The following is a 16,933-nucleotide window of genomic DNA, read 5'->3' on the forward strand; positions in this document are numbered from 1 at the left end:
GTTTTTGTGTTGTTTTCAAATGACTGTCTATTGTTCTTATTGGTGTAAATCTAAATTGGTGTTTGGATTTGGTAATTTATCCTAAAACTGTCAAACCAATGCATGTATGCTTATGTGCAAAACGAATTCTTAATGAATTTAAAATAATTGCAACGAGTGGATATTGATTATATGAAAATTGGTAAGGAAATTAATTAAAAATTGCGTTTTCTAACATAAATATGAATGTTACAAGTAAAGCATATAGCAGCAGATCTAGATCATATCTCACTACCTTTCTAACTCCTTAATTTCTTCAAAGTAAAAATGAGGTCATCTGTGCCCAATTGCAAATATGTGTTGTGCACTTAATAAAATTGGTTTGGCCATGGCAAAAACCACAGCTGGAATTAGCCACATGAGCAGATATTTTCTTGAAAAGTTTGTTTTCATCGAAGTGGTGATTTATTTTTTTCTTTAACAGTATTATCCTTTACATAACAATAACACATATCTGTTTTCCAGCACCCACTGATGAGGTGAAGGCCATCAAAGTTCTGGGCTGGATGGAAGGCTCCTACATAAACTCTGGTAGTCTACCAGGTCGACTTCCATCACGAGACTACCAAAACTTGAACAATTCAGGATTTGATGGAATCTTTAAACACATGAGGAGTTGGGCTTGTTAAAAAATAACTTAATATGTAACCGTTTTAGTTCCCAGTATTAACTACTTTGATCAGTAACTGTTGCAGCATGTCCTTCATAGCTCTTAGTGGAGCCCTTTAGGCTAAAAAAAAAAAAAGTTAGGAAAAAAAAGGCCAGGTTTGAGATTGTTCTAAATTTCCTGACAGTCTTACATGCAGAAATTGTTTTTCATAGTCCTGTTTTTGGCTTCATCCATTTCATCAGCCAGTTTTTTTAATACAGCCCGTTTTATTGTTAATATATGGATTGTTTACTGGGAAAAACCTGGAGAATTAATGGAGTTCTTTCAGTCTTAATTTCAACAATAAAAGCAATCCTTGTGAAAAAGGTGTATTCACTTTGATTAATATTGGTAAGAATTGGAAATGAAGAGTTTATCAAAGGGTATGTTTATTATGCAATGTGGAAAATAAAGGACTCTTTAATTGTCTCACAATGTTTGCATCCTCAGTTTTAGTAAAAAAAAGGGGTCATGTGCCCCTTTTTTTCAATAACCTCAGCATTTTCAAAAGGTTTATACAGTACCTTACACATTTACTATCACAATCCTAGCAATTCTACATTTTTATTCAGTGAATACACTAACTTAGTTACATTTTCCTGGCTAGATTTTATTACTTGAAAACCTTTTGCAACAATGGTAACCAAAATAAGATTAAACTCGTAAAGTGTTGGTCATACTGGACAGTAGCAACATACATACATATATATATATATATATATATATATATATATATATATATATATATATATATATATATATATATATATATAAACCGTGTGATTCAGAATGTCCCAGTGCATCCATGGCTGCCCTCAGTGCTACCAGTTGTTCGGGGCTCAACACATTGCCAGTTTCAGGAATAGTGACCCCACAGTGTGGGTCATCCAGCAGTCCACTGTCAATATGAGGCAGGCAGAGTCCCTGCAAGAAAGATGGAGAATAAAAAAGAGGCCATGATTCTGTTGCTACAACTTACTGAATATAATTTAATTCATGGAGCTAAGGATTGAAAAAAAGACTCCAAAATCCATTAATTATTTTAATAATAAACACATTTCAAAGAAAACAGTTTCAATGCCACCTCTCTGATGTTTTCGATGTTTTGTTGTATTGGAATGATCAGATAAATTAATTTCTGGTTTGAAATATATGCATTGTGAGAAACTGTATAATAGCACGCACAAAAAAAATCCATCTTACCTCTGTGATTTCTGGTTCTACCACAGCATGCTGGATGCTTCCCATCTCCCATAAGTGTCAGATTACTCTCAGTTCTGAGTGAATGGTCATCTCAGCCACTGCTGATGGTGTGAAAACTTAGTTGTAGTCTTGGGATAAATAAATAGTGACAACAGAAGTTATCCAACATGTTTGACAGCTCAAGCAAACTGTTGTCCTCTCCTGAGTGCAGCACATTGTTGTATATGTTTGTTCCTGCGCACCACACGTCTCTCCAAACACGTTGAATTCTGAAAGGAGAGTTAAATCATGGTTTAAATACGTTATTTTTCAAAAGTCCGTTACACAGCATTTTTAGATCAGAGATAAAACTAAACAGGGTCTTTAACTGAAATCTTACATGATCTATCAGTGAGCTATTACTTTTTCACCGGGAAAGCTTTGAAAGTTACCTGTGGGGTGCTAATGCTGTTAGCTGTGATGTCACGTTTTTCTTCTTTAGCCAAACCGGCGCGTTTCAGTTTCTTTTGGGTGCGCCCCCTGCTGTCGGGAAGTCTGAACAACAACAACAACTCAATGCATCACGTGACTTTTGGCACAAATTTACCGCAGCGGTAGTGGGATTGTTTCGTACTCGAGCAGAGGCTGTTTTGTGCGAGCAGAGACCGTTTTGTGCTCGAGGAAAACTTATAAATGATATTTTGAGTGCAAGGTTGGCGAACAGTTTGCAAAACATTTTTTTTGTGTGAAACAAATCTTTTTGTGTGCAAAACAAGTTTTATTTGTGTGCAAAACTTTTTTTGTGTGCAACGTTTTGGCAGAAATTTGTCTCCATACGTTAGTACACTCATGACCAAGGACAGAGAAAATAAAGAAGCTGAGCAAAGTGGTGGACTGTGTTCTGGTTTTAAAACTCTGGTACTGCACATGATTTTATTCTGCACTTAATTTGTCCTGTTTACTTCTTCTAATTATGTTTATTCAGTGTCACATATCCAATAACTGTGTTAAACCTCAAAGTTAATTCCCTCTGGCTCTCACAGACAATTGTCTGGAAAGGAGGACAGCTGTCAAATTTAAGTGAACTGAATGCAAAACAAGGAACAACATGACCGGATGTGACCAATGAATGCTCACCAAGGGGCCCTTCATCATCCTTTTGGCTGAAGAGAACAAACTCTATCATTACAGAGGTGCAAAGTTCGCATCGTTTGAGGATGTGGCCTCAATTTAAACTGAGGGCCGCAGGGTACTGACCTCCATAAAGTACATTTTAGGCTGTTTTTGTTTCAGTACTTTAAAGATGGGACTCCATGTTAAATGAGAGTATTCAGGTCCTTCGAATATGAGTTAGAGTCAAATTAAGAAAGACTTTTGAGAATTTCTCTAGCTCTTTCGATCCAAAATTAGTCTCTTACAGGACACAAAGACATGCCAATAGTAAGATTAGGAGAATAGATGAGAACACCAGTTGGATTCCTAAAACATGCAAACAAAACTGATGAGAATGTTCACAACATATGTGATTTCTGTTTAAACAACTCTTTTTTCTTACTTAACTCCCAGGTCTTTTTTTGTGTGTTTCTTTAGTTAAGTAGTGGTCAGTGTCCCATTTGAAACAGATGAAACAGTCAGTGCTTTTTTGTTGTTAAGAAACAAAAAGTGCCAAAACAAAAATATTTTTGTTCTATCTATATAATTTATATAAACTAGCTATGGCAATTGTTATTCAGTGTCAACATTTACAAATTAACATTCATTCAAGGTATAGATTTTTTCATATTATGACATCTGACTTAGAACATTTTCCCTTGACCCCCCCCGTCCCTGTTTGTGGTATCAGAACATGGCTTTTCATTCACAAAACTAATTTCTCGTTATACAAACTAAAAACATGCTTACTTCAAATCAACAAACACTTCTGTTTATCAACATTTACTGTTTCATTCCCCCGAAGAAGGGAAATTACATTTACCAAACTCACTCATACATTTCTAAAAGACAATATCTTTAACATAACAGCTCTCAAAATGATTTATTTAAACTTGAGTAGAGACACTGCTTTGTGATAATCTGTTTACGATTGAGAAATGTTACCCTTACCCTGTGTCTGAATGGACACAGGGTGAACCTGTGTTTTTCAAACCGAAATGTAAATTCAACTCAACTCATATACAAGTTTGTTTGAACACTGTAATGTAAAGCATTGTACATTTCTTAAACCGACGCACAAATACAGCAAACTCAGTTATTATTAACAATAAATTGCCGGGCACTGCTCATTTCTGTTTTGTAAAACCATTTAAAACTAGAGTTTTAAATAGTTTTTACGAATGTTCTTAACCTCAAAGATTTTAACTAAGATAAATATTTTGTCATAGTTTTGGTTTTACCTGAAATACCAAAAACAATTTTAAAACTGGTGTATAGATTGAATTATACTCTCGCAAGTTAAAATGGAGTCGCTTATCTTGCTGCTATGCCCTTCTAAATCAGAAATTAGATAAAGGATCATATCTGCATCCAGAGAAGCATGAAGATATGAAACATTAAGGCCAGAGCAAACATTTAGAGAAAAAGAATGCAGACAAATACATGGGGCCTCATGTACGAAAGAGTGGGCTGTTCTCATAATAAACATTGGTGGTTGGGTGAAGTCCTGAAAGTTGCAGTGCACAAAATCTTTTACATGTATGGCACCTTGTGTAGACAGGTCACCTCATGTGGTGCCTTAATAAATTGCAATTTGCATGGAATTGGACATACTAGCACATGAACATAGGGCCGCCCTGTCCTTAGTCCTAATAGGGAATTCCTTAAATTACATCAAATTACTAGTTTTAGACGCATTCGTTGTGGCCATCTTGTGATCGTACAAGCAGAGCGGTAACAATAAAACGCTGCTGCGTTGAAGTCTGCTGGAGTGACTCATGATCTGATGACCGTGAGCATATGAAGGGAGTTTTTGTTTCCAATTGATTTTCCAAAACCCAGGATTGCTGACCTTCTGGGTTTTGCAGGATTGTAACCAAGAGGACTTTACTGTGGAATCTGACTAAAGACACCGAAATGTGGTCTCTACATTTCCCCTGTGGTAAGGAGCCAACACTGAACTTCCAGACCTGAAACCAGCGACTGCAGCATCTGGCCAGGTAGGATACCTTCATTTGGCTTTTTCTCAGCAGCTTTAAAACTTCATACAATTCATGAGGGGTGTTCATGTGAGCTTCAGTGTTGCATATAGTCTGGTCATTATAACCGACTTGGGGCTTGTTTTTCTCTAAAAACACCAATTTACAGGTGTGATTGCCGATTTGTGAGTCGGCAATTGCTGTTTCTTGGGGTTGTTTTTTAACATGAAGTCACTTTTTTGGGCTGTTTTTTATTTTATTTCCAACAGAACATATTTTTCTGGTTATTGCACAGCACAACAAGAGAGAGGGGATCAACCCCCTCCCCCATGACAACTATTTTACGAGCAGTAAGTCCTGGTGTGTATAAATACTAGCTAAATACATGTGTTTGTGATGATTAGAAGCGGCATGTGGTGGTCTCCTTGCTGGCCTTCTGTTTCTTTTCATGGAGCAAGTCGATGTCTCTCACAGTGATCTTGTTTGTGTGTCTCTGCAGAGGGGTGTGTGTGTTTGTGTGTGTGTGTGAAGAGGAGATGGGATCCGGGTGTCTGATTAAAGTGGGATGAGCTCTATAATAGATTAAAACATAGGACTGTAATACAGTAATATATATATATATATATATATATATATATATATATATATATATATATATATATATATATATATATATGATGGTGCAGATTCAGCGAGTTTCTTCCTCAGGTTTGATCTGTTGTGAGAGAGGAGAGTCTCTCCTACCTTTCCAATAATATTGCTTTCCTTCTGCTTACTTTGAGGCCTCAACATTTCAACCAGTGTTTAAGCTGTTCTCTGTGTGGTTTCTCAAGTGAGGCAGGTTGAAATGAAGCTCCTGGGATGTTGCCATCTTCCAAAATGATTAGTATTGCGGTTGTTGCCGTTCTAATTTGCACTGTTCCTGTCCGACCAACTGGGAAACTGGGCTGTCTCTGGAAAAAAATGTGACGTCATTTGAGAAATGTCCCATTATATATGCAAGTCAGTGAAAATACCCAAAAATCACCTTTCACACATCCAAGTAACCATGGCAGTGGAGCTGTCAGACATTCACAGAGACTCCTCGGGGGATATTTGTAATGAATTACAGCAAACCAACAACATCTTCAGCGACTAATTAAAGAAAATATAAAATTGGTCTGCTTGTACCCATTTAGTTCTACAATGTTTATCAGATTAAACAGCAATGTGTAGCTGCTGCATTGACCTTGATAAAACCTTAATGCTAATCATTGTAATGTACACCAAATCAATGGTGATTGTGCCTCCAATGCTTCAATGAGGAAGTGTATCCTTAGACACACTTTGCGAAGTATTTAAAATCTTTACGACAAGTCAGGACGTAAAGACGTAGAAAAATACAAGTCAGCAACCGCGCACGGAGTCTGCTCTTCCAGACACAACTATTATATTGAGAGAAATTGTAGTCATTATGATAGTATAGTGGAATCCTGAGTAGAGCAGGATTATTTGGAAATTGACTCCTTGCTGCAAATGGTTTAGGATAATTGTATGTATTGGGACAGCTTGACACTGGCAAGCTGTCCCTTTTTTGCAGTAATACTGGTGCTAGTTCAAAAATAATTCCTCGGGCAATCTGAACCGGTTAATCAGCCACTCATCGTCATGTGCTAGCAGGTTAGCATGGTCTCTGAACATAAACTCCCTCTGCAGTCTTCCATCAGCGATGTCCTCCAGCCGTGCCATCGTACTGTCTCCGTTCCACAATTGCATGCAACTTTGTACAGCTATTTATGGACTTGAGTGATTGTCTCCTCCTTAGAAAGCGTAACACCTGTTTTGTTAGGAATTGATCTGCTGATCTTTTTCATTCAATGAGAATGAAAAAGCTCATTAAATGATTCACATGCATGTCATGCACCTCAGCGCACAGACTGGTGCGCATTTACATGTAGGTATATTCACAGTTTACATCTGATGTTTCCAATCTTTTGGAGGTGTTATGTTATTGGATGAGGCTAAATGTGGTTTTGTGGATTTGTTTTATACAAAATGCAGTCCTCACACTGTCATCTGTGGGGTCCCTTAGGGCTCCATACTCGGTCCTACCCTTTTCATCATCTGCATACTTCCCCTCGGCTGCGTTGTCAACAAACATTGAATTAATTTGCATTGCTATGCAACAACAGTCAACTCTACATCCAGATTACTCCCTCCCTGCCTCCAGAAGTTCTCCTTCTGCCAACCTGATCAATCTAAGCTCCTGCCTGGAGGAAATTAAGGCATTGATGAGTCAAAACATCTTGCAGCTAAATGGCTCAAGAACAAGTCAGTCAAACTGGAACCTCTAACCAATTACACTCTTTCCCTATCACTTCTGTTTAAGTTTTTGGCCACACCATCTCCCCCTCTGTTACTAACCTGGGGGTTACGTTTGACCTCCACCTCTCTTTTGAGAACCATGTCACCTCCATCTGCAAAACGTCCTCCTCGTTTCACCTCTACAATATTTCAAAATTGTGCCCCTACCTCCCTTTCCCTCTCCCTCGCTGCTGCAAAAAAGCTCGTCCATGCTTTTGTCTCCTCTAGGTTCGACTACTGTGATGCATTCCACATCGGGATTCTTCCAAAAGCTCCATTATATTGAGAACATCACTGCCAGGATCCTGATCAGGGTGCGAAAACCCACATCAACCCCATCCTCTGCACACCACACTGGCTTCCCAGTCACCTTTGTGTGGAACCATCACTGTCTGTATGGTGTGTTCCACACTTACCTCACTGAACTGATCACACCCCAAACATCAAACCAGATCCGGTCAGGCCAATAGCACTGTCTGGTCCCGCCACACTACAAAAATCAAAAATGATGCAAGTACGAAAAAAAACAGCAGGTAAAAAAAAACTGCTCTATAAATTGGAAGGGGACTTTCATTGTAATGAATGGTGTGGGGCTGAACCCGATATTCATCCGAAACAGAAATTCATTTAACGGGATTTATTGAGGGAATGATGAACAGAAAAAGGATCCTAAAAAAGGCAGACATCCAAAAACAACTGACGGGAACAGGCGAACAAACTGGGCAGGATAAACAGAAACAGGTTAATCAAAAACAGACTCAAGGAGACAGAGCTCTTACCGAGGCAGAGTGCAGACGAGGAGGAACAGAGCATGGGGATGTGAATGTGACGACCCGACAACTAACTGAGGAGGGAGTGAGGCTTAAATAGACGGCTAAACAGGTGAGCGGAATTGAAACTAATTAACCAAAAGTGGAAGCAATACAAAACTGACAGGAGCTGGGGGAAAAAAAACAGAGTCCAAGGACAATAATGAAAACAAAGCGCAGAACTAATACAGAAAACAGATAACAAAATATTGAACCGGCTAAACAGGACTCAAGAACCTAGAACACAAATAACCCAAGAGGCAGGGAAATAACACTGACCAAATAATAACCCAAAACAGAACATTACATTAATGCTAATATTAGGCAAATATGTTGATGTTCTGAGATATTGTGAATGATTAGAGTCACGTGTTTAAAAAAAAAGACATGAAGAGAAAGGTTTTCTTTCCTCTGGGGATAACGTTAATATCTCTATTAAGTGCCTGGTCTCTCCTGACTCGGTGGGCCCCTAATCATCAGGTGCAATTGATGGTTTTTGAAAGCCAAGTTTGCAGTGTTTTTTATTAACTTCCAGTTGTTGTTTTTTTTTGTAGATGCTATGTTTTTGTTTTGCAATGCTTTCTGTTGCATATTTTGTTGTTTGTTTCTTGTGTGTTTTGAGTTGGCATCATTCTATTTTCTGTGCTTGCAGCACTTTTCTTTTGATGCTTTTTTCCGTTGTTTTATGTTGGGTATCAGAGGGTACTTGAAGAAAATGTGAGCAAAACAAAAAAGTAGAAACGGACACTGCCATATAATGCAGCAAGACATTGAATCCCCAAGGAAATGCTGAAAATCAAACCCTTTTAGACTCTAATTTATGTATACTACTAATTCCTGTTGATGCATACTTATAATGCATGACAAGAATCATATTGGAGGCACATTGCCAACATCTAGTGTAAAAGATATGCAACATTGTAGCTGATTTAAAAAATGTTCATTAGTGTTTACATTTATAGCGGTGTTAGCTGCAATATTCAATTTAACAATCTTAATTTAGAAATAATTTAAAAGTAAAACACAAAACACAAATTTGATTGTAGAATGAGTTTGTTGGATTTGAGCCCTAATTCAGATTCTATAAAACGGGATAGGAAAATCATCTGTTTGTCTTGTCAAGTGTCTTGCCTGTGAAATTGTTCACTTTTTTGTAGTTCACAAATCCTAAATTATTTTTTTTCACTAACCCTCCAAGCTCAATTAAATTTACAAACCTTTTGGTAACAACAACTCTTATTTGTTTCCCTATATTTCCCTATAACTTCCCTTTAAATTTACGTTTAAAGTTTTACCTTAATATAGTATGACAAATATTTGGCTAGCTGTCTTGTGTGTGGTGTACTTGTATTTTCTATATTAAGTAAAAAAATAACAAAAACAAAAAAAAAAAAACATTTTGGACGTGTGATCAAGTGTCAGTATGTGTCAAGTTGGGAGTGAGAATATGTTGATCAGAGAGCCTGTGAAGTGGAACAGTCTGTTGCACAGCTCACTGTGACTGTGTGTGAAAAGGGCAAGAAAAAAGGCTGAGCAGCAGACAAGCTTACAGTCAGTGTGTACTCGTCACAGGCTGGTAGCTCACCCAGACTTTTGAACATCTGAAGGCCAGGGCCATATTGGCTATTACCACATGCACACTCTCAACAGCTGGCCTCTCAAGCGGTGGATATCATGTTTTGGCTGAGGGCTTAGTTCACACAGTACCTAAAAGAGTTCCGGATGATGAAGCCCCATCAAACTTGAAAATATGGAGGCGATAAGAACAGCACGTCACACTACAGTGACTCCACAAGGGTCACATGACTGACCAGAGGTATCTGACATATGCTGCTCCCCTTCCATCTGTTGCTCGGCTAAACGGTACTTTTAAATGTACAAAATGTTTACTGTAAACAGAGAAAACTTCCTTTATGCACTTTAAAATACACACTTGATTTATACAGCTATCTCACATTCAGGGTCTGATCTTCAAATATTCCAAATAAGGACCGCTAAATTGCATCGACAGACAAAAAAAACTGTGCGAACAATAAGTAGGGGTCTTGCACATGATGTTCAAAGATTGCGTCCAAAGTAGATAAGAAGTACACATCAGATTTTGTCCGCCCCATTTAAATGAGTAAATTGCATCTACTGCTGCCAGTGTGAGAGCTGCTGTCATATAAAGAGGATTATCATGTCTGAGTTCAATAAGAAAATATTACTATCACTCTACTCGAACACGCCAAAATATAGATGGCCAGAAAGATGACAGAGAGAGAGACTACATCAGAATTATAGCATGATTCACCCCAGATTTCAACAGGACAAAAAAGAGGACTCCCCTTTAACTCCCACAGAGAAACCAAAACCTCCATCCTCACGGACACCTTTCCAGACTGCACCCACCTCCCCTCTTCTCCACCAAGCCCATATGTCCTCTATCTGGATTTCACAAACAACATTAAACAGGTTTTTAAGATTGGCTTACAGCTGACATCCTCTGTGTATAGCCACTCTGATAACCCTAGCTCTGTGACTAAAGCAGCATCTTAGAAGGGCCTCAGAGCCCCCGATCCTCCTCCTCTATATATCAAGGAACATGCCTGTGCTCAGGACTTTCATATGACCTCTCTGTGATACACAATGGGCCCTAGCAGCAACCTTATCAGACGTGATAGTCTCCAGCATCAACTTGGGCCTTTTCTTGTAGATAGCTGTGATATACATGTGATGATACGTGGCAGAAATAAGAAAGCTAAAAGGATTACAAACAGGAATAAACAATCATACTTAAAAGTCACAAATTGTCAGATGCAACCTGACAGACACAAAATTAACCACTAAGTCATATAAACTGGCTTTATTAAACATTAGATCTCTGTCTGGAAAATTACTTTTAATCAATGACTTCATTACTGACAATAATATTGATGTTATATATTTAACTTGTTTTTGTCTAATAGAGTCGACTCCTCCAAACTACAAATTTCTTTGTGAAAGCAGATAGCAAAGAAAAGGTGGAGGAGTAGCAACATTGTTTGTGTGATTCACTAAAGTGTACAAAGGTGTTTTTGGGAAAATTCAGCTCTTTTGAACATTTGGCTCTCCAGGTAAAGGGCCCGATACGAACTATGCTTCTGAATGTTTACAGGCCTCCTATGTTCTAATCTAACGTTTTTAATGATCTCAATGTTGATTATGACTGTTTAATTATTGTGGGAGACTTAAACTTTCACACTGACAATATTGAAGACAGAGGTGCAAAAGAACTGTGTGACACACTTAGAAACTTTGGTTTAACTCAACATGTCAAACAGCCAACGCAAAAACAGGAACATATTTTAGACTTGATCATCACTAAAGGTCTAAACATTTCCCAGGTCAATGTAACTGATGTTGCCCTATCTGAACACTTTTCTGTTACCTTTGAAAGGATCATTTCCAATGTGTCAGTTAGCCAAAGGGACAGCATAAGAAAACACATCTTTGAGGACAATGTCACAGAAACTTTTATCCAAGCTTAGTCTTCTACTTCAACATTGAGCTGTAATCTGAGTCTAGTGATGGACTCAGACCTGAACCTCCTAAAACATCTAATGACAATTACAAGGTCGCTTTCTATCACCTGAAGGACATTTCCAGGATTAAAGGGCTAATGTCTGAGCAGGATCTGGAAAAACTAATCCATGCGTTTATCTTTCTTCAAATTTATTACTGCAACGGTGTTTTCACAGGTCTGCCTAAAAAGTGGATCAGACAGCTGCAGCTGATCCAGAACGCTGCTGCCCGCGTCCTCACTAAGACTAAGAAAGTAGAGCACATCACCCAAGTTCTTAAGTCCTTACACTGTCTCCCTGTATCTCAGAGAATAGACTTTAAAATCCTTCTGTTAGTCTATAAATCCCTGAATGGCTTAGCGCCTAAATACATCACAGACTTGTTATCAGTGTATCAACCCTCCAGACCACTCAGGTCTTCTGGCTCCAGCCTTCTCTGCATACCTAGAACCAGAACCAAACATGGAGAAGCAGCAACTAGTTCCTATGCTCCACTTTTCTGGAACAAACTTTCAGAAAACTGTAAAAAGTGCTGAAAGCCTGAATTCTTTTAAATCAAGATTAAAAACACATTAGTTTGAGGTTGCCTTTGACTGTTCTAGTTAAACTGTTTTACTGAAACATCATTAGTTTAAGTTTCTAGTCCAACTGTTTGTAACATCATTAATATTTGCTTTTAGTTTCCAATTTCCCATGCTTTATTTTGTTAAAATTTTTCTACATTTTATTCCAACATGCTTTTTTTCTTTTCCTATGTTTTAGTCATGTGAAGCACTTAGCATTGTCCTTGTACTGGAATGTGCTATACAAATAAATTTGCCTTGCCTTGTACCAGCTGGTGTATCAGTGACGGTGGTCATGTCAAATGCAACAAATGAGCAGAGCTTCTCCAGCCCTGTTTACTGAAACCTCCCTCGAGTTGTAATTGCATTACTAATAATGATAATAACTCTCTTTTTAAATAATATCATAAATAGATCTGTCCAGGGTTTACACCACGGCCTTTCCCCCATTGACATGTCCCTGCAACGTTAAAGCAGGTATGCAAAATGGATGGATGGGATACCATTATAACAATTACAAATTTTATTTATAGTGCTTTTTAAGTGTCCCACAGTGGTACAAACAAAAGTGAAAAAAATAAAAGTTCCTTTTAAAAGATTACCTATCAATCATACAGTCTGGAACCTCCGACCCTCGGAGCCCAGGAAGGAGGCATTCTGTCGGACTTAAACGAGATTAATCTCTAAACAGATGGATTTAGCTCCAGCAACTGCTCACAACAGCTGCTTTAGCCAAAATATTACAAACCAAGGAAGCCCCAAAATGGTTTAGGACAAATTAACTGTGCTTCAATGGCTGGAGATCCCTGCTAAGCAGCACGAATAAGCTGGTACAGATATGGATGGAAGGAAGTTGCAGAGCTTGTACTGGAACAATGAGGGAGGGAGTTATGGCTTACCTTTGGGCCTGCATTTCTAGAATGAGCACATGTCTCGATTCACATCATTTAAAATGTACCCAGATTTGTGCGCAATTTCACAGTTTTATGAATGAGAACTAGGCTTGAAGTTGCACAACGACCGCTGTATGGCAGCTACTGTCAGACACCACATTCATTGCCCCCTCATAAACCTACATTCACACATGCACGCTTGGTTTAAGTACAGGAAAATTAATACCATGTCCCCCAACCACCCACTCACCCCCACCCACGGTCCCGCAGAGTCCGCATTAATCTCTCCAAAGCAGCCGTCCTTTTCCCCACATTATTCTACTGTTGTTATTCTGACAGCCCAAATATGTTCACATGCAGACAGACCCTCTCTCCTTCTGTCATTATACTAGTGCCTCCTTTCTGGCCACAAGGACCACAGGCTTTTTTTATTTTTTGCGTGCGTATTTCACCTGACATTCAAAGGTTCTAAATATATAGGCAAAAATTGCACCAACTCTCAGTTTCAGCTTTGGGAAATCGCTTTGCGGATAGTAAGTCTTTACAGTTAAGGTTAGGGTTACAGCATAACCCCCTCTTATAAATTTTCGCGGTCCGGTCATTAGCATATGATCCGCATCTTCATGAAGGCAAACGCGCAAAAAACGTTTGTACTTACTGTTCCGCTCATTATATACACACAAATTGCTTTGCTCCTGGTTTGAAGATTAGTTTTGTACACACTATTTAGTTTGTACCTGCTTTAATATATACAAACCCTTTGATAATCAGGCCCCAAGTCTTTCTTTATTAAGCTAGTTTAGAAAAAAATAGCTGTACATTCAGCCAAAAAAGTGTAACATTATTGCCACTTTACAGATGAAAAAACGTAAACTTCTTCTCAATGTGTGGCATTGATTCCTTGTGATACTGCTACAATGACAGTGACATTTCATACTGCATTTTCTGTAAAATGTGCAAATCTTTTGGAATTTAAACAAGCAGTAGATGGGTGTTCATTGGAATAGAAAGTCAGTTTCTGTTTGCTTATATAATTCTTTGAGATACATCATTCATTGAAATGTCATATATAAATATTTTTTAAATGAAATAAAATATTCTTGAAGGACATATTGCTGCTCTCATCACATTACTAATATAAAATTTAACACATTTATATAATGTCAGCTTCCCTTACACTTCTTATCTACTTTGTTTTTCCTCCATGCACATTTTGTTCATTCTTTCCTCTTCTCTCTACAGTACATTCCCATTTTTTAACAACACTACATGCTAAGTTGATCCGTTTGTAACATTAATTCATATTTAGCTTGGGGGCTGGTGCCTATACACAGCCGTACACATGTTTTTGAATCAGGTCTGCAGTGAACGGGATTCACTGAATTATTCTGATTACGATCAACCAATTTTGTTTTGTCTTTTGCTCTGTTTTTGCATGTAAATAATTCCTTAGCTTAGTTTCTTTTTATCTTTATTTTGCTTAGTAGTTTAGTTAAGTTTCACTATAGCCTAGTAGAGAGGATTTGTTAATCGAAATATAGTGTTAATTGAGATAAACAGCATTACATAGTGATGTTCTCTGGATATTCATTTTATTTCTGTCATTAAATTCTTGAACTTGAAAGAAGTTGTCACTCCTTTATTCTATGTGTGTGCAGAGTTTGCTTTTAAAAGATCGCTAGTGCTCAAATTCATCCCTTTCAACCATTGTCTTGATATCAGTTTAACAACTGATTATCACCAGACAATACTTAACAGACAGAGAGTTATTTAATAAACATTAAATAACTTTAAACAGTGTATAATTGCACAACACAGCTAAACTCCAGAATTAGAAGAACTCACTGAGCCACTCTCCTGTACTTGTACACTACCTCTAAATTCTACTGCTAATTGAAACTGTGTTCCACACTGTTTATAACTGTTTGATATACATTCAAGAACTTCACAAGGCAAATGCTTCTCATAATGTAAAAAAGAACATATAAAATAGCCATACAACATAAAAACAACCATACTCAAAAGCCTGTAGATATGTGAGTTACAAAACATAGCCATTTGACAACACTGCTATTGACATTAAAAAAAGGAAAATTGAGCAAAGCAGAAGGCAGATTGCATACAGCAACATAGAACTACCATTTCTATTTACTGCTGTTCATATAAAACTGCAGCAGAGGTCAACGGGATTCCAGACAGATAATCACAGCTCAAATGAAGATTGAAGAGTCCTCACAACATTCATGCCTTGAAACATGGCGCTTGTGTAATGAGTTGTGTTTTACCTGTATTTTAACATCCAAAGGTGACGTTCAGGAAGCAGCACAGAAAACAGAGAGAAAAAACAAAAAATATCAGAAACAGTTAAACTCATGGATAAAGTAATGTGGCAGGGACAGCAAGCAATTCAATTGAGATACAGACAAGTCATTATTTAGTTTGTCTATTTTAATTTGGACTTTTCTGGACTAATGAGATTTCATCCCCCTCAGTCAACAGCCATCTGTCACCATCCAATCAGCCCTGTCCACTCCTTAGCCAGCACTCTGCACCTGATCAACTCCACCTGCTGCACCGATTAGATTCACTCTGCTCACCTGTTCACCTGCCTATATATACCTGTCTCAGCCTACCTTCCCCTGCCATACTGTCTCATTTTGTCCTGCTGTCTGCATGTGGTTTTCCCTCCAATGTTTTTGTCGCTCAGCTATCTGTTTTAGTGGACCTTTTCTCACCCTGCCCTTGATAATTTGTTTTAATAGTGCTTATGTGCTCTGCTTGATTCAGGTGGTGTTTTGCTGGGGACACATTGGCTGTTTTGGATCGAATCTGATTCTGCTAAACTACACCATATGAAATCTGGATCTGCTTGACTGCCTCATGTACCACAACTCAACCTCTTCAATTTTAAACGTAACCCTGTGTCTGGCTGGAATATTGGGTTCTTTGAGCACTAATCAGTACAAGGGAATCATAACAAACTATATGTCAAGAATCAGAGACAGAGGACCCAGTATTCAGCCAGACAAGAGAGGTTTTTAAGCAAAAGAACAGGATTTATTAATGATCAGGGACAGGCAAGGCTCAATGGTCAAAAAGGCAGTCCAAAATCCGGTACACAAAATGGCAATCCAAAAAGGCAGAAGTACAGACAAGGCAAAACTCACAATATCCCAAGGCCGGTCCAGGTCAGAAAAACAGGTAAGCAATCATTCAGGGCAAGAAAATCAGGTTTCGGGATCAGGCTGGCTCAGAGTCAAAAAGGCAATCGGGTCGGTATCAACAGGGCTATCAGAAATAAAACGCTGGATAAGACTCACCATGTGGTTTGAATTGATCTGGCAAATTGCAGAGGTTTGTGACAGGACTATATAGGGGAGTGAGCAGGTAAACAGGAGTGAAGACTAATTACAAGTGACAGGTGGAAATAATCAAAGGAAAGGTGGTAACTGAACTGAACTGATTGGCTAGTGACTAGAGGTTGACAGGTGAGCAGATCTGATTGGCTGGTAACTGGTGTTCGGGGAGTGACAGATAAACAGATTGAGTGAGCTGGCAGATTGCTGGGAAGAGACAGAACTGAACTGGAAACATAAATAAAATCAACTTACAATAAAATCTAACCTATTCCATAAACCAAAACTAATACAGAACCTAAACCTAAGACTAAACACAACACACACAAGCTATAATAGAAACCAAACAAGAAAGAGCCCAAAATCTAAACTGATTCTAAAAACCGGAGAGTTAACTAATAAATCAAAATTAACAAACAGCTGAAA

At 38.2% G+C, this 16,933-nt stretch overlaps 1 long non-coding RNA gene across 1 annotated transcript; it reads right to left on the reverse strand.

Annotated features, from left to right (window-relative positions):
• Window positions 1-1,567: 1,567 nt before the first annotated feature.
• LOC118566743 lies at window positions 1,568-2,374 on the reverse strand. Its single transcript, XR_004933265.1, has 3 exons — window positions 2,323-2,374; window positions 1,892-2,160; window positions 1,568-1,612 (listed from the first exon to the last, which is right to left on the reverse strand). It is a non-coding gene; the product is annotated as an uncharacterized LOC118566743 (long non-coding RNA).
• Window positions 2,375-16,933: the final 14,559 nt, after the last annotated feature.

The sequence above is a fragment of the Fundulus heteroclitus genome, chromosome 18, assembly GCF_011125445.2.
Source record: "Fundulus heteroclitus isolate FHET01 chromosome 18, MU-UCD_Fhet_4.1, whole genome shotgun sequence".
NCBI lineage: Eukaryota > Metazoa > Chordata > Actinopteri > Cyprinodontiformes > Fundulidae > Fundulus > Fundulus heteroclitus.